The sequence below is a fragment of the Triplophysa dalaica genome, chromosome 11 (assembly GCF_015846415.1).
Source record: "Triplophysa dalaica isolate WHDGS20190420 chromosome 11, ASM1584641v1, whole genome shotgun sequence".
Taxonomy (NCBI): Eukaryota; Metazoa; Chordata; class Actinopteri; order Cypriniformes; family Nemacheilidae; genus Triplophysa; species Triplophysa dalaica.
The window spans coordinates 13,425,904-13,453,537 of NC_079552.1; the positions used below are offsets into that span (position 1 = coordinate 13,425,904).

A 27,634-nucleotide genomic window follows, 5' to 3' on the forward strand; every position below is an offset into this window, starting at 1 on the left:
TGCGCGTCTTTGTTGTTGCATATAAGTATGTTTGTAATGTTTTCTAGTATTTTGTTTATATCTCCTATTTGCACCTCACACATCTGCTTATTTACAGTAAGGGGACATCAGTGTTGTTCATGGGACTCATCGTAGCAAGATGATGTTAAAAAACAAAATACTGATAGGATGTAAATACCTATGCAAAACATTTTATAATGCTATTTAATTGAATTCAATTAGATTTTTATAGTGCTTTTAAAATTTGCATTGCATCTAAGCTGCTGTACAAGAAAACTGAAAATCTGAACACACACAACATATAAGATAAACCTTAAAAATAACATGAAATAAAGTGGTAAGGGAAAAAGCATATCCATACACACACATACACATATGTACACACATATATAGACATTATATACATTGTACAACTCTTATGGTATTATTCCAAGCCTTACAGATGAGCTACTTTTCATATATTATATTATCAACAGGTCAAATAGAATTTGTAGTTAAATCATGGGTTGCAGTTAGCATTCCTGGAAAAGCTCTTTATGATTTTAGTCTGTATGGTCTGTTTAGAAATGTTTACAATAAAATATAGTAAATAAATAATTGGTCAATAATAAAACTTGCAGTTTCAAAGAAAGAATAAAAAAGCAAAAAAAGCCAAAAATAAAAGTTCTTTAATCATTTCTTGACCTTCATATGGTTGAAAACCTGTTTATGACTTTCTTCTGTGTTACAAGAAGATACTTTGAGACAATGTGTAAAACTATGATAGAGCATAGACACAATAATGCTTGATTATCAACTAAATTATCAAAGATAAAAATGAGTTTTCCTTCGTATTATTTTTGAATGTTTTCGCACGTAAAACCATCTTGGTTCAGAGTATTGGGGACACATGACAGGAGATGTTGACATGTTAATGTTGCTATAGATACTGATAATAGCAACCAGACATTAACAGTGTAAGCCTGTGAAACGACACAAATTAAGACACAATGAGAAAGTCTGTTTGTTAGCATGCTCGCTGCCTTCATTCATTTCTCTGTCACACAGAGTTCCGAAGAGTTTTAGGTTGCGTGTTGTTTCACCTTTATCCTGAAGAAGTAAGGCGATACTGCTTTCACTTTTTTTTACCTGAACAATTGCCATAGGTCTGTGCAAGTGCAGACGACGGGTTGAGACAGTGACAGAGTTCAGGACTCACAGCCTCGTCTGTGAAATCTGCCTCCGTTGGAGGACGTCCATCTGCCCGGTATCCGGTTGCAGAGCGGAGAAAAAAACAATTTTGACAGGGAATTTCACTTTAAGTTACTAATAAATGTGAGCTTGGTCAGCTAGAGCTTCATGGTCAGACATGCCTAAATTTATTTGAGGTGTTCATGACATGCTCCCTCAGAACCCGAGCCCGGGGTGCTCTTCACTGCTGATTTTGTTCGGTTTCAAATTAATCTCAGAGCTCGGCTATATATCATTCACAAGTCCGAGGCTACCATGCGCTGTACTTGCTTTGCTTGAGTGGAACAAAGTGTTTGTCGTCTGTGTAGTGATAGTAAAATAGCACCATTTGTGTTAAGTCAAGTGGGTTCTTTTATATTGCCTAATGATGTCAAACATATTGTTCATCAGTATTTTACACGTAACTGTAATGTTTTAGGCAAACAGAAATAATACGGTAACCTAATGGTTTAAAAGCATTTTAAGGAATTGAGTTTTATTCATTAATATTATACTTTAAAATATTGTATTTATTTCCATGACATTTAACATTTCTTGCATTCAAACTTAAACTCCTTCATAACTTTGTGTTTTGTTCCTCTGTGTTAGAAATGCATAGATTTCAGAGTTCCTTATTCTCGAAGTGAATGTAGCAGTGGTTAGCATCATGATAAAATAAAAGACCCTCTTGGCCAGCTTGCATGCTACACAGACAGACAGCCATGACTCATTGCTACTGGAGCCAACCTGTCTGCTAAAGTACTCAGAACCTGGACCCTGGGTCATACGCCCCCCTCTGCCTTCTCCTCTGTCCCCCAGCTGCTGGCCCTTGACAGGGCCACAGACGGCCCCATACATGGGGGTGTTATGCTGGCTGTTTGATAGTTTTCATTCCTTTTTTTTTGGAAAACGGAAAGTGGGTGTGAGAATGATAACTTATGTAATAAACGTCATGTTTTTTCTCCTTTTTTTACGTTTATTTTATAAAATGTTCTAACGAACCTTTCATATGCACACATACGCAGACCCACACACTTATCTCCATTCCTTCAATGTGCTGTAAGTTGGGTCACAAACCACCATGTCCAATAGAGTCATGAGTAATGGTTCTCCTTTAAACCACAGCTATAAACAACATGCATATTTTCTTACAGTGCAAACAAATAGTGAAGTCCAGCGTAAGCAATAGTTTCTGTGTAAGATTTCAGTATCTTTTTTCTTGGTGAAAATCCATTGGGAGCAGCTCGCTATCATATTAACAATCGCAACCATCATTAGAAAACTAATGAAACCTGTTTCGTACTGGATCTAACATTGTCTGTTTGAATTGCCTAGTTATTTTGGTGGAAATTGATATCATATTCGAGGCTGACTTTCTTACTACATTTAAAACGGGGAATTAACTCACACCTGATATTAAAATAATACTTATAATTTGTACAGTGTGTAGTGAATTGGGATTACATAATTGTAAACCATTACTTTGGCAACAGAAAAATGTACAGTATATACATTTTAATCAATATAATACATTCTTCTGTATACCTTCACAAAATTACTGAAGACTATGGGGCCGTTCACATTTCGTGTCTTTTGGGCATGCAAATTCATTTTAAATGTAGATGCATGGCAACCGTGCTCCAATAGGGAGCGCCGTGTTTGCGGCTGGTTTATGGCAGTTGGACTTATTAAAAAAGTTGTATTTAAGGTGTATTAAATAAACAACAAAAATACTTGGTTTAAAAAATATTTACGATCCTATCGTAGTATGAGAAAAACATGTAGCTACAGTATTTGCTGGGAGGAGGCAATAAAGTTAATAAAGTGGAAGTCGAAATGCGGTTTGAGTGCTAAAATCACTAGTTTCCCCCCCTCTCACTTTACCCCGCATTAAAAATTCCAGGCTGGAAAATCTGAACATAATCCGAAAACATAAAAAGGAAATGAGTGTAAATGTGAGACGGTGAATAAACAGGCTTGGTGTATTTCCATAGGGCTCCACATTGCAGTTGCAGCGGAGCAGCTGGAGTCGAGCCACACACGTCAGGAATAATTAAAGCTCAGTCTCGGTCCACTCTGTTTGTCTGCCTCCCTGTAACAGAGCTGATAAAGCTGTGCCTCTTTTGGTGTCCCTCATCATGACCTTTAACCCCTACCTGACCTCTTACCTCCAAAAGTCACCATCATGCGGCTATTCAATATTTGCAGACTCTGCAACTTCTGTTGCTTTCTTACCACAGTTGTCACTTATGTATAAAGTTTGGTGGGAACACAGGATGTCTGAAGATCAGAAGTGCTTTATCTCAAAATGAAATTTTGTTTAGATATCTCAATCATACAGTTGTCACGAGTGTGAAATAACTGGGCATAATGTGGACCAGGTTTCTTAAATAACCCCACGTTTTGACGTCTCTCCCTTCTTTAAAAAAATAGCTTGCACATTAGTTTCGGATGTATGACTTTACAGGTAATGACTTTGGTATTAGACGCTTAATGCCTGTAACAGCCTCATGACTGAAGAACATTTTGTTTATAAGTGACATACTGAACCACCATCTAGATGACGGGAACTTGTCAACATTAAACTGCCATTCAGCGCAGTGCCCGCTCTTTCCATGCGACCCCTTGGGGACAAGGTTATTGCATCATACGTCCTGGAACACCCATCAGCCTTCTTGCTTTGGGAATAGTGGGGGCTTCCCTCTCACTGGCAACAAGAAACCTGATCAGAAGGCATTATCACCTCATAATTACAGTCCTTTTGGACATATTAGCGTAGGTGCTGCGATCCGGTTTCAATTTGGAACCCAATTCCCCAACCTGCGTTTTCTTACCTTTTTCTACTGATGCCTTCTGAACAAACAATGTATAAAAATATCCCCCGGCAGTAATGATTCTGTGATTCAGTTGGCTAGCGCATCAGTCTTGTGACGTGGTGTGGCCAATAGGGGTTGAAGAGTGTAAGGTTACCTGATAATTTAGCACAGTGATGGTATTTATATCAGCAGTGAAAGTGTCATAGCGAGAAGGTCAGAGGCTTGGGCAAACACACGAATGTGTGCTATCAGAGAAAAGTCCGCTTGTTAAATGTGCGAAGCCCACGCCTCTGTGTGAACACGCATTTACACACATCACATGTGCTCCTAGCGCTTGTGGTTTTCTCATATCAAGAGGCCTGTCTGACTCAATGAGATCACTCAAAGAGAATCGAGAGTTACATTCCCTGCTTCTTTATGGCACGATTTATGCCATTTGAAATGGAGCGGAACCAAAATCAAATGCACTGACTGAGGTGATAAAGTGCATTTTTCCCCAGTGTAGTAATATGGTTAAGTTTTTTTCACACGTGCTCGTCAGGGCTGGACTGGGATATAAAAATGGGCCCTTGCATTTTGGCGTAGACCGGCCTACATATAGTACGATCACACATACCACCCATCTTTGCAGGCCCTTAAATATGTATTTCAACTCCTATTCCTTAAAAGCACTACAGCCATATAATATACAAGTAGTTAAGAGGGGGAACCGACATATGAAATACTTCTAAAAAGTGTCATTTATTAATATTTCCTTTTTTGAGGAAGTTCTCTGCAAGTTTCCGACCTGGTTCAAAAAGGCATAACGAGAGAGTTTTTGTTAACATGATGCAATCATATCGAGTATTATTATCCGATAAAGTGGCACACAAAGCTCCATTGGCATAACAATACCATATACAAAGTTAAAGAAACAAATACAGTTTTGTGAATGTCTCAATTTCATTTTGTATTGTCCATAAACACCTACACAAAAGCTGCCAGACATACACTTTTTTGTCAGGTCCTAAAAATATACTATTCACCGTAAAAACACTGCCAGCTGACTTACTGTTGATGTTGACATAATGTTTTTTCAGTTTAAGTAAGGCAATGTATATGTCCTTGCATAGTGAGATACAGACAAATCCATGAGTGTCACGCTTGTAACATGTTAAACGGTTCAACTCATAGACACGCAGAACAAGCAGAAGACACATTTAAATAGCGGAATTAGGATTTGCATTTCCTTCCACATTTTCCGACATCACGCAGATCATATATATCTCGATTATTAGCAGTGCAATGCAGCCGGAAAACAAAAATTAAATAAAAACCCAAATAAAGAGTGGTGCGGCATCAGTTAACTTCACACACAAACAAGCACAATGACAAACGCATTCCGAAACGCAGTTCTGTCTAATGCACTTGTATCTTACTTGGCTACACTTGAAAAAAAAATCTTTGCACAGACTGATTTTTTCGTAGCACTGGTCACTGTACAGCCCAGTAGAGACATTAAAATCGCTGTGCATGGAAGACATAAAAGAATTAGCTTAAAGATATTTTAAATGTATTAGCCATTGTGCACAAGTAGCCGTTCTGATCATACTGTAACAATCTAAACAGTGCAATAGTTTTATTGCAGTGTTTACAGCACAATTTTGCAAACAGTAGTTTGCCTATCACTTTTTGTCTCAGTTTTATCAAGGAGTATCACTGTGTCGAAAGCAATATACACTAAATTCTCCCTCAAATCCCTCTCCGCGCCGGTGCTTACATTTACATTTATTCATTTGGCAGATGCTTTTATCCAAAGCAACTTACTGCAATTTTATCCTGTACATTTGTTTCTAAGTATGTGCAATCCCCTGGGATCGAACCTTCTATGCCCACGACCATCAGCCTCGGAAGATAATGAAGGTCCGACTGCTGCATAAAACATTTGTGTTATTTTACACAATTTGCAGCGTCTGGTTTAACCGATGCATAGTTCTCACAAAGGCCGGGAGTTGTGTGATTGGGCCAGCCAAATGTCATTTAAAAAAGAGCCAATGGGCTGCCGATTAAGTGTCTCATGGGTCGGTCTATCTTACAAATACATCACTTTTCCATAAAGATGTACTCTGCAAATCGATTTACGTGTTTAAAAAGTAGTATGAGATGTATCGGCCCAAAAAGTACATCGGCCCGGCCGCAAAATGGCAGGTATGCACGGTTATCAATAAAAAAGTGTTTGGACACGGTTGAACACTTAAAGGGATACTTCAGAAGATATTTCGAAGAATGTCATTAACCAAACAGATCCCGTTTACTGCCGTAGTAGGTAAAATAAATGAAATGGTGAATGAGATCTGACATTCTTCCAAGTGTGGTCAGCAGAACAAAGACATATAGGTGTGGAACATTCTGAAGGTGAGTAGGTGATGCTAGAATTTTCATTTTTGGGCATTTGGGAGCCAAAACACTACAGCAAAGAGTTTGAGTGAATTTGAATGTCTAACATCCGCTACAGGCGAACTAGAGGCTTGTTTTACTGCTAAATGATGGTGACGAAGCTCCCGCCCAGAGTAGGCGGTATTTCTATTGGCTGAAAACAAAAAATGCTGTGTTCGTCACAGGAACTTACGATACGCTGCATCATTTGCTGGAAAAACAAGCCTCTCGGTCGCCTGAGGCGGATGTTAGACATTATCCTTGTTAAGACCACGGAGCCGTGTCAATTTGTCCGTTCTTTGGTCGAGGGATTGGTATTGAGGGTCGATTAAGGGTAAGTTAAACATAGAGAAACTTTGATTCAAATCTGAAGTATCCCTTTAAGACCATTAAGTGGTCTGTACGTCCATTTAAACTGTCTAAAATCTGTTTTGAGTCATTAGAGATTTGACCTGCAGATAAGGAATAAAATAAAAGCAAAAGAGACTGGCAGGTGATCACTGGTTAGGATTTACTTTCGGTGTGCTTCCCTTGCATATCACTTTCTAATAACAACAACAGCGTAATTGCACCATTCCGATGTGTGATAGATGAAACCCTGCTTTATTCCCTCAGTTATATGATGAGAAGAAAGAAAAAACCTCTGTTTGCCATTTCCAGATATCCTTCATGCTGTGTCCCAAATGGAAACAATTACCTGAAGATGTGTTGAGCCAAACAAATATCTATTAAAGTGGAATAATAAAACAAACTAACCTCGGCTGTGAACAAAATATTAGTGCCCTGAACACAGGTTCTGAACTCTGGAGTCATGCAGTGTTGGACTTAAAAACAGCCCTCAGATTCCAGAGCTGAGAACCCATGTGTCTGCAGTGTGTGAACAATTGCCTCCTTTTAAAACTAATTGCTACAATCTATTTCCAAAAGAAGTAGATTTATTGATGTTATTACTAATATTTTCAGGCATAAATCATGAGTGTTTCTCCAAGCTTTTATGAGTTTACCGGTTTAAGCTCCCTTGCCCTAGTCTTCCAAGACCTCATATCATTTCCCTACATGGCTCTCATATTTTTTGAGTTAAACATGTCAATCCTCATTCAAGCAGCTCTTGTATACAGGGCAAATGTGGAGCTCCAGGACACCTGTGTGTACCATATCAAATGTGCCACTCAGTTTCTCGAACACACGGGCAAAAACACGCTCCCTCTCTAAGACTAATCCTATTTTGTTTATGCATTGCGTTCCTTAGGTTTTTTTCTCAAGTTTATTTTTCCTGTACAGGTTTTGAAAAGATTAATCTATGTGAACCTGGCCCACAAAACCATGGGTCAATTATTCGATTTATACATCACCAAAAAGTTAAATAAGCTTAACATTGATGTATAGTTTGTTAGGATGGGACAATGTTCGAGATACAACTATTTGAAAATCTGGAATCTGAGGGTGCAAAAAAATCGAAATATCAGGAATATCACTTTTTAATTTGTCCATCAGAGGCGCTGTAGCAGGTTGTTACGAAGAAGAAACAAGTGTGTTTTAATGTTCTCTTTTGGGTTATGCTGTGGAGAGTAGGAGAACCTTAAGGTGTAATTTTTAAGCTTATACGTAGATACTAAACTTACCTGGGGAATTCTCAAAGAGCAGCGAACAAAGTTTTAAGGCATGTTTTCAGTCATTTTTGTTTGCAATTTTCCTGAATCCATGATTCAGAAATTTACAAAATATCTTCATGGAACATGATCTTTACTTGATATTCAAATCTTTTTTGGTATAAAAGAAAAATCGTTCATTGTGAACCATCCAATGTATTTTTGGCTATTGACACAAAATATACCCGTGCTACTTATGACTTATGATATACTTATTAATTTTCAGTATTGAATCTTAACTTATTTAAAAATGATCAAACATACTAATTAATCGTGTGGATTGGTTTAACATTAGTGGTGTTACAATACAAGCCCAGAGAAACTATATTCTTCCGAGGTGGACAATGAAAGCTATCTCCAGGGCCCAGTGAAAGCTTGTGTGTTATTTTTCTGTTCCATCTCTCCTGGTAACATCATAACATTTTCCTTTCCCACCCACAAATGTGAGCACTGCCGTTGACATGGTATTACTCAAAGCCTGCTGTCAGACTCTGGCTGTGCAGATTCAGGCGCAGGTCTCCGGCACCTGTCAATCAACACCGCAACACTGTCCCGAAGCAGCCACAACAGTACTTGCACACCATCCACGCAGCTGTTCGACAGCCCCCTCAAATTGCAAAAGCTCTCTTTTATGAGCAGAATAAGTCAGTTCAGCCGGTTAGCAGATATTTCTGTTAGCTCAGAACAGCCAAGGTCGGGTGATAAGTTCACGTTTATGTGAAGTTTGAAGTTCATCTGTGGGATAGAAAAGCGATATATTTTTTTCAGGTCTGAGTGGACACATGAGTATAATCTCTCTCTGAAGGCGGTATATATTACAACGACCTGCGTATTTCATATTCCATGGTTGCTCCCCTATCGTTCACCTCTTTGTTGCAAATGTTCTTTTACTTCTTAAATAGTTCCATCTCCTCCCAACAAGCATCTCATATGGTCTCCTATTGTTCCAACTGCTCTACTCCCCGGTGTCATGCCTCGTCACTGTTATTATAGGCTTACACTCACGAGACGCTGTGATTTGTTGTCCTCTTTTTACTTTGAAGATCTAAAGAGCAGGGCAGCGTGAGATGAGGGGATAGAAGATGAAGTTGACAGCCGTGGCCTTTCCCCCAAACCTCATACGGCCGCACACATAAACGCACGGCGAAGCATGACCGTACACAAACTATGACAACCCCGAGTCAGGAGGCGCGGGTCAAGTTACGATTTCCCCTTTGCGTCTTTAAAAATCCACAGATGACAATTACGGAGGATTTGATTAACTGAGAGGGCGGCATGGATGGCCCTGCTTTTTCACGAAGGGCCGGCGGCTCGGGTTTCACTAGCTGTCATTTATATGGCCAAAAAAAGGCAGGGGGAGTCCCTTTACTGCTGAGCTGGGGCCTGGGCCCAGACTTCAAACGTTGCTCTCCAGCATAGCTCTTCACTTTTATAATGCACAGGGAATAAGAAAGCAAGCTCATACGCAGCATTTTAAAATGCTATGTTAGGGAGGTTTAGAGAAGCAATGTCCAAATTCCAGCGGGTTTGGGGGGCTTGAATTGTTGTGGAACAGGGTGTCATTTTATAAGGCCTGTCTGTATGACACCTGTGTTGTAATTTAGAGAGTTTCAAGTAGGGCTGTCAAACGATTAGTCACAATTAATCGGATCCAGAATTGAAAGTTTGTGTTTACATGATCTATGTCTGTGTACTGTGCTTGTTTATTTTGTATTTTTTAATACATACACATACATGTACTGTACATGTTATATATTTAACAAACAGATTTACCAATAACTTTAAATAAATATAAATGTTTATAATTATTTTATATTTTTATTGTATGTTTTTATAAATATTAAGTTAATATCCGCAGGTCCTTGACATATATTATGTAAACACAAACTTTTATTCTGGATGCGAATAATCATTCGTTTGACAGCCCCTGTTTAAAGAGTTATAATTTTAACTACATATTTAATAATAATAAATCTTTAACTTTGCAGATACAATGAATATGTTGGTTATCAGATCAATGAAATACAATTTTTCATATTTTGTGTGTGAAATACAAGAAAGTAAAAACTAATTGGCCTGCAGCTTCAAAGCAATGAGTAAAGGGGCAGTTTACCCAAAAATGATTTATCATTCACATATTCGTTTTTTCTCATCTTAATGTCATTTCAAACCTGAGTGACTTCTGCAGAAAGCAAAAGATGTTTTGAAAAAGTCAACATTGGACCCTATTGACTTCCATAGTATTGACAAAAAAACACCGATGCATTACTCCGAATATCCTCTTTTGTGTTCCATAGAAAAAAGGGACAAATAAAGGTTTGAATGACATGAGGTTGAATTAAATTATAGAATTTTAATTTTCCCTTTTAAAAAATGCAGTTCAGGCATTCCAAATAATTTTTGTACTTCATCAGCAAACAGCAAATCTGATCTCTTTATCTAATTCAGAGCCCCTGAACTCTCTCAACCGAAACTCCTTCCCAAGTCCATCCATGACAAAGACGGCCTTTAGTCCCCAGTGTTCGGTCACGAATGGATTGGGCCCACTTGTTTTTACAAGCACCCTGACTAAATAGTCTAGTTTATTGAGACAGGTCTCTCCTCTCCCTGCCAGGCACTCAGCCGATGGACGGCATGGATGAGTAACCCTTGTGTATAAATAGCTTCCTTCATTAAATCAGTTGTTCTCTTAATTGAACTTAAATAAAGAATGACTTATGCCGGCCAGCTGGTTTTAATAGAGCTGAGTGGCTTGCGGTGTATAAGAGAAGCATTATTTCAGAGCACTCTGCCAATTCCTGGGCAGGGTCCTGGGTGTTATCAACATAGAAGGTGAAAAATGAAAAGGCCACCAGCCAGCCTAATGCATTCTGGGGTTTCATAGGTTTATTTTCCTAGCAATGAAATACATGGTTCGGTAATTAAATTTTCGGCACTGGATTTGGACTTAATGGGCATCCCTGACAACTGTTAATGTATGCTGAAGAGGCTGGGGCGTTTGACACGAAACACGCCGGCTTCCTCGTTCTAACACACTTACTCCACCGCTGTCCAAACCTGCAAGCATTTTGCGATGAGAGGCCAATCAGACTCCTCTGCCAGGGCACCGTTTGCATTAATCTGCTATCCTAATGCACCAGCCTCGTCCAGCTACACCGCGATGCATTTCTCTAGCCATCTCTCTCTCTCCCTCTCTCCTCCCCAAGACAAGAATTCTTGAAGTGAGTCGTTGTTTGAAAGCGTTTTGTGGTCTCTGGCAGCGGCAGCTGATGGAAATTTGCTGAGTTGAAGCTCTGAAACGTTGCAGCTGTCTCAAAGGAGCTCGGCCACAGAGTCTCACTGCTTGGCCGCTGGTCAAACGAAGAAAGCGCACTGATTGACTCCTTTCCACCGTCTCTCCATTATTCAATTTCTCGGTCTTTCAACGTATAACGTTTTCTCAATCAATTCAGCGGTCTCATTTTCGGACCCCCCTGTCTCTCTTGTTCTTCTCCTGCACTCCCTCCCATGTCGTCCAACCTGTAAACCGTAGCTATTACCTCATCTGCGGTTCCATTTGTTTTTCGGAAAAAAACGAGCGCAAGATTCCCGCCGCCCCCTCGGAAATCGAATAAGGTGCATTAGTTTAGCCCATGTTTACAGGACCTCCAGAGCCACGGGAGGAGCCGAAGGGCCATTTCTGACCATAACTCACTCCGGAGAGACTCTCACGCACTAGAGTCAGGATAAAACAAAACCGGGGAGATGCTCCAAAATAGTGTGAACTCATTTGTTATGCTTTTGTGTATGTGTGCGCAGCACTCCTCTGGGCTGGACATCCACTTAGAGAAAGGCAGCCACTTGTCCTCTAGAGGGATTGAGTAATGTAATCTTTCACAGCCCAGCAGCACCACTGCCACATACCTCACTAATAGCAGGTTGATTATCAACAAGGCTGTCCTTTAACACATTCCCGACATCTGCTTTCTGTCTGAGCGTGGAGGGTGGACACATCTAGAACACACGCACATACAATTTCATTGTAAGTGTATTCACAAAACATTTATAATACTGGTTGGGATGAGATAGAAACGCGTTCTTTTCATGTTTATGAAACATTTACTCTCAAACACTTTCACATGCATGTATTTAGGCATTTACACTATACTTAATAGTGTACTTAATGCTAATGCTGTTTCTACTGTAAAAGGCACGTACACCATTACTCACCGTTTCATCCATCTATAGTATACAGGTTCTCTGTGACATCCTGTTGACATGGTTTGGCACCGTTTTGAATGAGAGTCTTTTAGATGAGCTGATAACGTAGCATATCCTCTCACTAAGGGCATGAGCTACGATGAGATGTGACATTTGTTAGCGTTACTTCCTGGGTAGAGTTTATAAAACTTCAGCGCTGTCCTGGAAGGCCCTTTGCTTTAAGAGCAGTTATTGCAGTGGGTGGGATTGGAAGTCTTTTTTTGCGCTTGGCATTTTAGGGGAGAATTCAACGATGTACATAAAACACAAAATGCAAGACGAAGTCTGTGTCTTAAGTTATTATTGAAAACATGATATGGGCATCTATAACATTAGAGCATCTCTCAGTTTGCTTTAATGATGGCTTATAAGCCTCACTGCTGATTCACTGGTTCCCCGCAAACCCACATCGATTTGATTGACACATGCCTCCCCGGTTGTTGGGACACGCCGCTGATTGAGGCATGGCATGCGATTTCCCACCGAACCCCATCCCTGATTTTCACTCATCACGAAGCCCCCTGAAAGTCCACAGTGTCTCCCCTCTGAGCTGATTTCTCCAGCTTCTCGGTTTCCCCCATGCACGGCTCCTGCGGCCGAGGCCAGCCACTTGGGCAGGCTACAAATGGAATCAATTTATACCCCTGGAGCAAGGTGGTTTTGATGACATCTAAAATGTTCACAACGTAAACTCCGCATATAAACAATTCAGGTCAGAAAGAGTTGAGAAATGTCTTTCATAAACATGTGAAGGGAAGATTTTTTGCTTGTTTTTGATAGACGGCCGGTCGCGTGTTCGAAACGTAATTCAATTTGTAATGCTATGTCCCCACAGAGAGATGGGGGAAGGTATTGAAGAGGAGGAAATTAATACAGGCTTATTAGTTCAGGCCGAAATTGTTTATTTGGCAAATTAAGGCAGGTTGTGGTACCTACCTTCAGAGAAAGTCAAATACACATTCAATTATAGAATCATCTGATTATTAGCGAAAGTGAACGCTTACATTTGTTTATATAAGAGACTGAAAAATACACCCATCCATTAATTTACTATATGACTTGTTATGCGTGATCACGGGCGGGGAAAGATTATATTTGAAATATTGAGTATTTTAGTGAAAACATAGTTATTTGGATAGTTTTCCAAAGGGTTTAAAATTTTAAATAATTTATTGGCTACTTTTGCTATGTTTTCTTTGATATCATAGTTTAAATAATTTCACGATAAATAAAATAAAAAAGTGCATAAATATAAAAAAATACTACTATTGAAAATAATTAAATGTTATACCTTTTATTCTGTACAAGCTATTCTCCTTCACCTGTATACCACATGCAGATCTTTCACTCTTTACACCATCAGCTGATGTTGGTGATTGGAATTAACACTACACAAAAATGTCGAGCGTTTGGTTTTAGCGTACGTGTTAAAGCCCCACCCTGTAAAAGCCTCGCTCTGCAGCCTAACCATCTTAATTGATCCTCCATTAGAGCTTTATAGACATTGTGTCCTTCATCCTGTGCCTCTTTTATAGATACTAATATAAGGTTCAAAGTCCCTCTGCAGCTCCTTATCATGAACTAGTGTTTTTATGTACTGCTTACAGCAAGATCATGCCTCTCCTCCTGTACTGTACAGTCTGATGATGAGGGTACGGTTTCATGGCCTCTGCCTTTATGTGCCTGGCACCATTTTACGACTGGAAAAAGAGAAAGAGGTAAATGGAGAGACATTTAAAATAGATATGTAGAGGTAAACAAGGAATCTGGCACATTGAGGGTAGTAATATGATTATTCATTTATTACATTCGTTATTTACAAAATTTACATATTGCTTTATGGAAAATAAACACAGTATTTTACAACTCAATGCACACAGAATTGTACAGCGTACACATTTTCAAAACTTCACAGGGGAAAACAGTTTGACCCTAAAAAACATTTTTTTGTAATCTATTTTATTTATATTTATTTTTATTTAAAAAAAAACTCAAGTATTGTAAATTAAGTACATGTTTGTGTATACAAACAAATAATTTAAGAAAAAACTACCCAGTCTTACATCTCTTAACTATGACAAACACAGATAAATACACAGAAAATATATAGAAAGTCTAATAAATACTGTGTAAAATGCAATTGATCAAGTCATATATATAAAAAATAAACATGTGCTATTTAGAGGTGGCAACATCATTTAATTTTAATGAGTGATTCTGAGTTCTTGGTACCTAGAATGACAGACCTCCTGTGCAATGTCATTTTGTTTGTGTGCACTGTTTTGAATTTTCAATAAACAGGTGGAAATTAATATGCCAGGTGGATTTATGAGTGAGAATATGTTAAAATTTTTGATTATGTTTGTGGAAAGATGAAGAAATATTCTTGTGCACTACTATAACTGGAACTGTCCCATATATCAACATGGGCTCCTATGCTGTTTCTCTGGGGATGAGAGTGATGGATATTATTCAGGGCATTGAGGAATCTCAAAAGTAATGTTGTGTTGTAAGGTCAAACGGGTGTTGTAGCACATTATCAGATTTACATTACTTACATTACTTTAGATACAGTAATGCCAAAGTCATCCTCTGACCTTTTATAACTTATGTTTAAATGTAGAATATGTTTGCACTGGTGAAAAGTGTTTAATATTGGATTAATGACTTTTGTTATGAGGTGATCCACGATAATTTGCCACTTCCACATTTAGTGTCCAAATCCTAAATCTAATCTGTTGTACGAGATTTCTGTCATTGATAATTTCATGTTCTCCATTACATGTATTTCTGTTTGGAAAAGTACTATTCACTAAAACAAGGGACATTTTTCCATCTAATATTTCTCAGAATTGGTTTATTCTTTTAAATGTTAATTTGTGTCTATATAAAACAAAAAATATAGAATTTATATAAAACACAAAAAATGTAATATTGACGTATTACTAAATTGTGACTTATAGTGAACAATTTAATGAATTAAGCTAAATGAAATAAACATTACAGCTTTCCAGGCATCTTGCAGATGTTGCCGCAGTTCTTCTAGATTTAGGCTTACTTGATTTTTCTCTCTGTTCATGACTGAACTAACTTGATGAAAGTCTGTTTTAGGTATTTTTGTTTGTACTAAGCTACCCTTAATTATGACAGTTAATGGAAAAGAATGTCTTAAAATCTATATTGATGTTAATTAATGAACCACTTATGCAAAAGATATAAAAAGAAAATTTAAAAAAAACATTTGTTTGGGTTCAGTTTAATGTGACTCATATACAGTATGTTATTATATTTGACATCTAAGGCAGAAACCAAATATTATGTTACACTAAGTACTCAAAGGAGAGGGCACAATTACATTTACAAAATTACATTTGTTTAAGTATGTTTGGCTATTTTTAAACTAGATATGTGTGATAAGTTTCTTTTTGCTGTTCTGCCTTTGATCATATTGTTCGTCAGAATTACAGGGGCTCAAGAGAGTTGAAAAAACACTAAAACACAAATTATATTAATGTGATTAATATTTAAGAAATAAAAGCTTTGAGGTCCCTGCTTGTAGGCTATATCATGTTTAATTAGAATAGGGCCCATGTTACTGTAAAACTTGGTGTTAAAATTATGATTGTTTATAAACAAAATAGCTAACATCTTTGTATCTTCATGAGAGAAAAATCCAGAAGGTGCACGTGTGTGAGATTTGTCTTTGTGGAATAGTCCTTAGTATTCATATTTAAAGTATTTTTAATTGGTCTTCAATAATAGCTGACAGAACTGTGTCAGTTTGCCCTCTGCTCCAGACACCACTACTCTTTAAGGACATGCAGTTCAAATTCATACAAATCTGCCACCATTTCGCCATGTCGTAAAATAGTTGTTTTGCTTTTGATATGGAAATGCAAGAACAACTAAACCTAAGTGAATAATTTGCTGAAACACCTTAAGCCCATTTCAGAGTAAATTTCAAAACTTAAGTAGCACTTGCACATAATTGTGATCGTGTTTTTAAATCAGGGAACGAAGGAAAACGACAATTAAGAGTGAAAGTTCCCTCATTCGCTAAGTTGGTCGACTCGCTCTGATAGCAGAGGAAGTATCTGTTTACTTTGTGATTACGACAATTTTGCTGTCGCGGGGCAGCAAATTCAAACCAGTCCCAAAGCTAGATTACTCCAGACAAGCCCATGAAGCCATGCACATTCAGCTCTCCATCAGCTGAGATTTCTTTATGGTGCCTTCAAAGTAAAATAAACCTTTATACGTAATTACAGAGAATTCTGTATATTTTTCTGCCCCGTTCCCTCTAACAAAAAGGGTATATTTTGAGGGCGAAGCATGTCACGCTTAACCACCGTTCTACAAAGTAGATCACACATTGGAGGACCTGACCCGAGTCTCTTGTTTATTCAGAGCGAATTCTGGAGAGAGGGTAAAAGGAGCCTTATTCATTGCGCATACCAAATCGCATGGACTGTCATATTTAGACAGTTCATATATCCCCGCTTCGGAGTTGCCATGTCGTGAAAACATTATCAAAGTAAATATTATGACTGCAGACACGTTCTTTTATGCAAAAGGCGCTAGTGTGAAGTTGCTTCAATCTTCTTTTGATTTCGAGTTTGAGCAACCTCAACACTTTCATGTTTAAAGCCGTCTTCTCGGAGCCATAACCTGCGTTATTTGGGGTTATCAACAGGGTACTGACTGTTATTATTCCACGCTACTGTTTTTCTTATCAGTCAGTCAACCACTAACGTCTGGAAACAAGCCGCGGAGATGCGTTTGGCTGCGCGCCATGGAGTTCTGAAAGCGCGCACCTCAGAGCCTCGCACACGTGTGCGCTCGAAGAGATCTGGACAGTGTCCCTGTGCCCAGAGAAGGATGTGAGCAATTACCAATTCTCAAAACACTACTTTACCATAGTTAAATATATTACACGCCTCACGCCCGCACCGTCTCGCTGCGGCCAGGGATACATGGACCTTACAGAAATCCAGCCACCTTCAACAGGCACAGTCGAGTGCAATTAACCAATCATCATAATCATCATCATCATTACCATCATCATGGTCATAAACTCCCTGGACGTACTTTGCACAGGGCGCTTAATTTACACCAGTCAGTGTTGGTTTTATTTTCAAATATTGGGAGAGAAATGTTAGATTTAACGCTATAAAATCCTTGGCCTGCATTGATTTTACCTAATTGACAAATGTGGCGTACCTTTAAGAAAATGAATCATGGTTTAACGGTGTTATTTGTAGAGTAACCACAAATGTACATCACTATGGTAATAGTTAGACAATTGATATTTGATGTTCATATTTATAAAACTATGGCAGTTCATTTGGTAATATAATCCGCCAAAATACATTCTTTGATTTGAATGAAAACTATGGTGGCATATTTCAAGGACTAAGCTATAAATATTAACAATGCATCACACAGAAATTCTTATATTTCGAAACAATGTTAAAAAAAATCTAATTTTTAGAAATCCATTATTTATTCGCAATTACTTTGGGTTTTTGGTGGCACATGGATTCACGTTGACACCAATCTCTATACAATAATCAGTTTTTCTGTAGACACGCAGAGAATCCTTTGCATGGCACGCATTCCGCTCTCGCATCCAGCACAGGAAGACACAATCCCTCGGGACAAGTGGGTGTCCACCCCATCTAATCCCTGCACACTGATCCCACTCCGCATTCAATATGGGAAGTAATTGCCCCTCGTAACTTAAGGTTTGCGCTGACTGCCACATGAGGGCCCTGAGCGGTCATAAATAGTGACACTTGGTGCTATATAGCCCAGGAAAAGCGGAACCAGTTAATTTTGAACCCTGATTTAAAAGATGAAACCGTCCTGATTGCCAAAAGCTGGGATGTAATTAGCAAAGCCGGACGTGGCTCCATGCATCAGAGAAAAATTAAACAAACGATCATTTCTGTCCTGGGTTTACCCAGAGCTTCTTAAATCATCGGTCCTTGTGTAAGTCTGCCCTTAATAAAACTATAGTCCATAAAACCGTTGAACGACCCCCCCCCCGGTTATTACGATTATTTAGTGTTGACGGTTTTCCGTAATGAATTTGTTAATATCAGCATGTGAAAGTCGAATTAAAATCTGGAACAAATCTTTGAGAAATAACGACGAAATGTGATCTGTGAAGGATGCTTTGAAGATATTCATATTGAAGCCGTCATATTCGCCGTTAGCATATTTGTACAGCAACAATATTAATACTGACATCGTAATCATAACGTTTTTATTGTATTATTATTGTTATTATTATTAGAATTGGTTATTTCTAACGCATGATAAACACTTGATTTGCAACCTAACCAAATTTCCTATTTAGGCTGTTCCTATTCAAATATATTCCTTTTTAATAAATATTTATATATAATTGTGAGAAGTATCTTAAGGACGCAGAATTTGAGGTCGTTGCTGATTTAAAGGCAGCGTGCGGGATGCGCATACACTCAAGCACCAATTCAAGCCCCTTCGACAAAGCTCAACCGATGGCGTAATGTGTCCACTTTGACTAAAAGCCGGTGTAGGGTTGCATTGCATCGCAGTAGCATCTCCTAATAGATATTGCCGAGTCTGAACACAAATGGGCTTCTCCAAGTGTACGCTATATCTCCTCACATGCTTTTATTTCAGGTAGAGTTTGTCCGCGTAATGCTTCCCCTCAATGAAACCTCGTTGCGAAAACAATCATCGAAAGTAATGTCCTTAGATTTGGCTTGTTTTGCAATTTAACACCAACCGGCCTTTATAAAGGCGGATCTAAGATATACATGCACACACTGTCCACGTGTCTTGAAATATAAAACTCGAAATGAGGTTTTCGATGGCTTATTAAAAAAAAGTAAAAGTAAAAGTAAAAACAAAAGCAACAGAAATAAATATTATAAAGATTGATTACTAAATAAATCAGGTTTAATGTGTGGGCAATATCCTGATTAAATTAATCATGCTTAAATCATTAAACCTGTAAATTAGAGTTCAGTAATCCAGGATAAATTAGTCCTGCTGTGACTGGAGACGAAAATAATGGTTTATTGCTTTACATCTGTGCTACAGAGTTTAAATAATTCCAGTTAGATTATTAAGCAAATTCCCACAAGTATTCCCACATACCCTCAGGGTAAATTTGAAAAATTTAATTAAAATGAATGAATACCAACACATATTGCAGATAATACATTTAAACAAAAATACTATCAAAAACACTATTCATAATAAATATTTGCATAACTGCTAGAGTAAACGATAAACTATATTAAGATGGTTTTTGCAAGTGTGTGTGTGTGTGAGAGAGATCCTTCATTTGTGGTCTCATGCTCCCGTACAGATCAGATGAAGGTTACCAACTCCTTATGTTCGTGTGTTGAGAGGTTACTGTTTCTGTGGTCACGTTTGCCTCAGTCCATGTTGTGTGTGTGCGGTTGACTGCAGACTTTGGCCCAGTCTTATACTGATATATTACCATTTGATCCTTTAGTTTCCTACCATTGATCAAGCCCCACCTATTCAGCCAGAGGAGAAATCTGATCACTTAACAAGAAGCAGAGGAGAGAGAAAGGAGAAAATGAGAGAAATGGTACAGTCTTCACCACAGACACGTTCCTGTCCCCCTTACCTGAAACGCATCCCACCCTGTGTCTCTACAACATTGTCTCTATTTTATATTCATATACTTAATTCATCAGTGGCAGCTCTTCACTGTATGGCGCTTATGACTCACGTTTAAGGTAACTTGTGCTGATAAACAGCCACAAAAATGCTGCTGGGACATTGAAAAAAGGATTATGCTTCCGTATGTAGCACGCACTGAGAGTAGTTATTTAGCAGGCAGAGGCTCTATAGTGCAAAACACGCGCGCACACACACACACACACACACACACACCTACACACACACACACACACAAAAACACACAGTTATGTCCCTGAAGCGTATTCATACACTACAAAATTACCGTGTGTTGTTAAACCACAGACAGGCTTATTACAGTATCATATTTACTTTATGATTATTAGCTGACAGATCTGTCATTAGGGCAAATAACAAGGGAGTGGCACAATCCATTTACACCAATGTACATCCACCCCATCTTCTTTTTGAACACACACGTTATGAGTGACAGTAGAGCAGCTTATCCGGTCCTCAACAGGTTATAACCCACACCATCTATATATTATTGGGTTAGCTGCTTAGAGATAGGTGCAGTGTCTGGAAGGTATAGCTCCTTTATATATGACGGAACCCGTATTGAGCTGTTGAAGCTGATCGGATGAATGTATATTTCGGTTTTGGAACTGCATTACAGACAAGTGTAATATTTAGAACCTGGAATGCAATATTTAGTGATTTTGTCACATCCGAAGTTCATATAAAAACATTTTGAAACAAAAACAAAGTGATATCATTTCAATGCAGAATTTTGAAAGAAATGATTGCGTACAAGAAAACCTTAAACCATTTTGTCGAAACCTGTTCAAGTCCACACTTGGCCCGAAAGAACTTAAATCATTTACTCAAGAGGTGTAGCTGTCAATTACTGTCCGTATTGGCTTACAAGTAGACAAGGTGAGTGAGTGACAAACCTCTCCTTGAGGGTTTAGGTTACACAATATGGGAACAACAAACTGTCACTGGGCTTGAGAGGCCTCATTGAGAAACCTGGGGAATTCCCACCCTTGGTCAATGCACATAGTGTCTGATTCCAGACGGTTTGGAGGAGATTATCTCCTTGCAATGAATCTGAAGTCCACAGATTTCCACAGATGACCAATAACTAAGTGAGGATATGCATGCATGTGTCGCATGTCTAGATTTTAAACTTGTGCGGTTTTTATTATTTTTTCTTGTTAGTTTAACTTTCTGGTCTAATTCTGCAATTGTGTTACTTTTCAGGCTTATTTTGAAGTACAATTGCAATAAATAAGCCGTAATTTAACTTTTAAAGATGACGGCTGTCTCACACCCACTGAAATATGAAATTGGGCCTCGGTAGCTCATGTCCTTCTGAGGAGTCTTGAGGTGCCCTTGTCACAACGGCACTGACAAATGATTTGGCTCAAATATCAGCACGCTGCTTCTGTCTATCCCACAGAGACATGTAAACAATATTCTGACGAAACTAAATTAGGCGTGTAAACGCTTCACTCCAGAACCACAGCACACCACATTCTTTTTACCTGTCATTGTAGTTGACTACGATTTTACATGTCTTTCACCGAATCTTTAGGTTTTGGATTCTCTAGCACAGAAAATAATCGAGTGAACAGAATTTAAGGATTTAATATGTTTTAACCACATATGGATAAACGTTTCCAATTTTATTAAAAAATAAATTTGTTTTGATACATATTGTAATTCTGACCTATTTTCCTAACATTACTTTAATAAAAAAGCTTTTGGTAATTAAAATATCTATTCCAAAGCCCAACAATTTAGGTAAACAAAAATAAGATTTAAATTAATATTTGTAGACAAAAATAAAAAATCTCACAAAATATGCTTTTTTGTTTTATTCTATAATACAAATAGCCACTAAAATTATTTGATCATAGTTAACAAAATGAGGCAGTTTATTATAATGACTATCTCAGGCCATTTAAAACATTTTAATTTCAGAGTAACATATTGACAAATTTAGTTTGATGCAGAACAGTGTAGAAGATTTTATTTGCACAACAGGGTTTTAATAGGTATAAATAACATTTTCATTATTGACCAAGCATCACTCAAAGGCATCAATGGTTGCCATTGTTGTTAAGGAAGAAGCCCAGAGCTCATGAAAGCCATGGGAAGCAATAAAACCACCCAGGAGCTCAGATTTCTATCCTTTTATTCATATCTCCCTCTAAAGCAATTATCCATTTAGTTTGCTAATTTAGCTTTTCCTTTAGTCTAGTGTGGAGGAAAAAATGAAGGCTTCTTATCAGGGTACTATCAGTCAATGGTGAGTGATGGTTATTACTCCAAGGGTCATTTCATTGTTTATGCTCTTTCACAATGTTGTTAAGCGACTCGTATTCTACAAAACATCAGTCTGTATCATTTCACCAGAGAGCCACAGAGGAAAAGACCTTTAAAGTAAATAAACGCAGTCTACTGTCGTACTCCCCTGCTGCTAAGATTGAACCATCACTCTTTATTGTTTCTCTAGTTCACTCCTTGCTTTTATGCACTTTATTAAAAGCTGTAAAGTTAAAAGTCTTTTATATCAATTGTATACAAACTTTGTTTTATTAGACCACAAGCCATAATTTAACTGCCTGACATTAAAGAATAAAACAAACTGTAGAGGAAAAAGTCATATTGCCCCGCTACATTCAGGAAGCGTTAAAACGACGCTATCTGTGACCAAAAAAATCCCTAACAGCATCAATGCATCACAAGAGCCTGGACAGTCGGGCTAATGTAAGACTAATGCAGCTAGCGGGAGCTTGTTTTTATTACTGCACAGCTCTGTGTTTGTGCAATTTCTCGATTTTATAAAGCTCACGTTGACAGGCCCGCTCTTTAAGCCAAACCCAAGCAGATGTCCAAACATCGGTTAATGTAACCAGCAGGATCTGTGAACGCAGAAAAAAACATGGTGGCTAAAGCAGAATTACTCAAATGAAATTCGCACATCCTGACCCTAACATCCTAGAAAACAGGCGGTTTAATGTAATGTTGTGGTTTAACGTTATAAACAAAGCAGAGCGTCTTTCTCCGGGCCGGCCTGATCCTGATAGCACTTCTTTGTGGGACTTTCTCTGCAGGAAATGTTGTGATGAATCACACTTGACCTCTGATCTAGAAGCACTGATGACAGTAATGGAAGTTTGTGTGTGTGGCTGGACTACTTATTAGTGGCAAATTTGCGATCTGTGATAGGTAAACAACCAAATGTTTACTCCATCCCTAAATAAATATTACAACATTTTTATGTTTAAAAATGTTTTTTTTAATATATAGGTGTAAGGAAGGCAAATATACCTCACTAAATACATTTATGCAAATGTATAAAAAGATTTCATGTAGCGTCATCTGTTTTTAGATTAGAATTTAACAATCTATAAAGATTGAACAGCATTTAAAAGTTAAAGTATAAATGACCTTCCTTGGTGTTTGCTCTTGGTTCTGTTTGTCTCCTAATGTAGAGCTTCCATGAGGAAATGATCCAATAAAACAGGATCATCTGTCTAAGAGCAAGACATTTATGAGGAAATCAATATGATACTGTATTTCAGCATCAGCTCAGAGCATCTTCACCCTGTGCTGCCTCATTTTTAAATCAAGAAGATATAAACGTAACATACTAAAACTATGTTCTTATAAGTTATTTTTTAACAAGTACTAATGTTATTTCAGGTTTCACTGTATAAACCTAATAAGCATAATTGTTTGACTATATACTGTATATAATACAAGACTAATGAAATAAGTTGTATTACAATATAGACAGTAGCAGTATAAATGAAAAAAGTTATAAAATGACTAAAATGTAAAATGGCTTTTACTTTCTATTCCAATTGCCATGAACAACACTCGGACAGTAAAGATATATTTAAACCACTTGGTTTAAAAATATGAACATATGATGTGAAATATAATGACACTGACAGCATAATTTTGTATACTCTGGTCAAGCAGGTCTTGCACAGTTTGAAAAAATGTTGTTTGTTGGAAACCTAGGAAATAATGATGGTAGAGGCACATAAGTTAAGATAAACAGTCTGATTTTCTAACTCCCTCTGAAAGTTTCATCATCTTTTTTTTTGACAAAGTCCTAGTCAAACTTAATTACGGGATAAATATACTGATTGTACCTTACAGCAGAAGTTTCCGTCGTGAGGAAAACAATATATCAAAACCAGAAAAATTTACTCTTCATAACCCATTTATGAAAATAGCCATATTGATGAAAAGACAGTAATGAAATCTGATTTCGGAAATGTCAGTTTTAATTTCAGGCGCGCTCTTTGCGCATAAATTTTCATGTCGTGATTTTGTGTTATTTTTTTTTGTTTGTTTCCATTGCCTGTTGGGTATCACTGCACTGTACAACAATTATTTCATTTGTTTGGGCCTCCGCTGAGGATGAGAAACTCCTCAAAATCAGTCCTTGTTTGTTTAGTGGCTATCTACCCTCCATATTTGTTTTACAGCTAAACTTTGCAACATGAACTCTTTGCGTCGAAATGATGGTTCACTTGAGCAAACCAAAAACAGATCTGCAGCGTCAGCTTCGCTAAAAAATGTTTTTTTTTTTTCTTTGTAAAAGCACCAGGTTCTGCTAGTATTCAACCATCAGTGATGAAAAAACGTCCTCAAATATCAACACATTATTAGCCACCATCTGTACTGGCATTAGAGAAATAAATGCAGAGTTTAAAAGCGTAATCTCAGTCCCGGGGCCATGCCAATATATTCCCAACAAATCATCAGGATCGAGTTGCGGTCCACTGAGGGACTTCCGAAAGGATTGAGTGCTAACCATCATAGCTTCTTATAAACATACAATCACACTGACACTGAACCTATTGTGTTGTAGTAAGGAAAAACGGATTGAATTGACAGTAGGGAAATCCTGGATATAAAGTAGGATTGTAAGAAAGTGAAAGTGGAAAATGTAGGGTAAAACAACTATAAGGAAGAGAAGTGAGGGAAAGAGAGAGTAAATGTAGTACCGAAATGGAGAGCAAGGGAGTGAGAGAGAGAGAGACTGGTGTAGATGGATGGGCCTGCAAGCCGTTGGGACTATTGTAACAGCCTATAGCTCTCAGGTGTCCAGTCGATAACTGATGCATTAGTCTAGAGCCCTGTGCCGGTTTTAGGTTTAAACACACATTTTCTTAATACAACATGACCCCATTTCCCTCTCTCATTAATCATGAAACACATTTAGAGTGGCCCCCTCGGTCTCTGACACAGGGGGCAAACCTACTGTTGGACCCCTCTCACACTGCTCACATTGACTCTCAGCAATGTGCCTGTTGGCTAGTCATAACTCTTGTGTGCCTCTAATATACATCTTAAATAAAACAATAAAGTTGAACTATGCATTCAGAAACGTCGGGATGAAATAAAAGCTTTTCAATTATTTTTTTCTTAGATGTCACCCCAAAGCTAAAAGTCCATGAAGTTCCGCACTTCACTACGGCTTAATCAAGATTTCTGTAACAACCGGACCAATTCTCGTCTACAGGTACAAACAACCATCTCATACACATTCCTGTGGTTTGCAAATTTTTGACACAATTCTGTCTATTGACAACCATAGCACACAAACACGTACATGCACACTACTATAACTTCATATATGGCTCACGATATCCGCAGCTCTTGGATTCTAGGATTCTGCCATTTGTGTATTTTCAGCCACCCACACACGCTCTCCCGTTCTCTTGCCCAGCAGCCCTAGGCCCTCAGTAGTCACATGTGTCAGATATTCCACAGTGACTAAACATTTCTGCTTCCTTTTGGTATACACAGTTTGAATTCTTCAATTCGTCTTATAAACTTGTTTATGAAAGTAAACACTGTGCCTTGCAGACACAGGGCATGATCATTATACATAATTCCAACAGAGTGGTACAAGGCAGGACACGGAGTAAAATGTATAATGTGTTCCACGAACTAATTCATACAGAAAACTACAGTCGCTTTCAGAAAGAGCTCTTGAATTTAGCTTTAATATAGGTTGTGAATGACAAAAGTCTGCCTTTTGCTTTTTGTGGCAAGCAAAGCGAAACTATGATGTCAGAAAAAATGTAGATTTAGCCCACTTGACAGAATGTTTCTCATGATCTTAAAGGGATAGTTCACCCCAAAATAAAAGTGATGTCATCATTTACTCATCCTCTTCTTATTTCAGACCTCTATGACTTTCTTTCTTCTGCAGAACACAAAAGAAGACATGACTTGTTTTTGTGTCTATATAATAGAAGTCAATGGGTACTACTGTCTACTATCTACTGTCATTCTGTTTCTTCAAAATATCGTCTTTGTGTTCTGCACAAAGGTTTGAAAAGACATATGGGTGAATAAACTACGACAAAATTATCTTTAAAGGCTTTTTATTCATTTAATTTATTCTGCAAAAATGGTTCTTTTGACAATTACATGTAAAAATTAAAGTGATAATTCACCCATAAATGAAAATGATGTCATCATTCACTCAGCCCCATGTCATTTCATACCTGTATAAATTTGTTGTGATGAACAGAGAGAGAGATATTTGGAAGAATGTTTGCAATTTTCAATTCTGTGACATTATTGATTGCCATAGTAGTAAAAATTAAATGGTAGTCAAAGATGCCCCAGAACTGTTTGTTTTCCTAAACTCTTCCAAATATATTAGTTTGTGTTCAACAGAACAAAAAAAGATACACATTTCTTTCCTACTGTGGTAGTGGATAAAAAATAAAAAAATGATAAAAAATGGCTTACAAATATCTTTCTTTGTGTTTAACAGAACAAATACTTTAATATAGGGTTGAAACAACCTGAGGGTGAGTAAATGATGTAGAATTTTCCTTTTTGAGTGAACTAGCCCTTTTAAGTTTTGCTTTTATCCATGTTCCAATTGGTTCCTTATAATCCTTAAATGGTATTAATTAGTTTTATTTTATATGAGACTTCTTTATTTTATAATATGTAGATGTATCACACTCACATTGGAAAATAAATGAATTTAGAAATTGCGTAAATACAATACCTTTTTGTTACAGGCTGTTGAAATTGTCATATAAACACATCCATCTCATGAGCTGTCATTATTTCTACGCCAAGGACTGGTGAAAGAGTTTAGGAACCGAAGATGGATGTACTGGTCAAAGACTGGAGAGCTGAATGTGGGTGAGGTCAACACTCTTACTCTCTGTGGGTTTAAGCGGGTTGTGTGAGTGACTAGCAGCAGCTCTATAAAGGCTTGTGAGAATCCACAGGAAACTGAGGAAACTGGAGTCTGAGGGACACTGGGAGATGGAGGCCACAGCAGAGCGAGGAGGAACAGGTCAGATTGGGTTTACTGGTCTGTCAGTCTGTCAGCGATACCCCCACTGCATCAGTCAGTCGGCACTGTATATAACACACACATACACACACTGCAAATTTATGCAGTTCAGTTTAGCCTATGGATTTATGCCGTATGAATTTATTTTCCAAACCTTGTCGATTAACACCAGTTCTGTGTGAACGCAATGTGGATTTAAAATATGGTAAAATGGGAAAGAAAGCTGTCACTTTATGAATCGAAGAGATGCATTATAAAACCAAGAGTTTTTTCTGTGTCGT

At 37.9% G+C, this 27,634-nt stretch overlaps 1 long non-coding RNA gene across 2 annotated transcripts in view; it reads left to right on the forward strand.

Moving 5' to 3' along the window:
- The window catches only part of LOC130431835 (uncharacterized), a 47,854-nt gene extending 20,531 nt beyond the window's left edge, over positions 1–27,323 (forward strand). The window contains exons 2-4 of one of the 2 annotated variants that reach the window (XR_008908341.1): positions 25,452–25,544; positions 27,070–27,196; positions 27,286–27,310. This is a non-coding gene — a long non-coding RNA (uncharacterized LOC130431835). Of the gene's footprint in view, positions 1–25,451; positions 25,545–27,069 lie in introns of both variants that reach the window. The other variant, XR_008908340.1, reaches the window with a different exon arrangement.
- Positions 27,324–27,634: the final 311 nt, after the last annotated feature.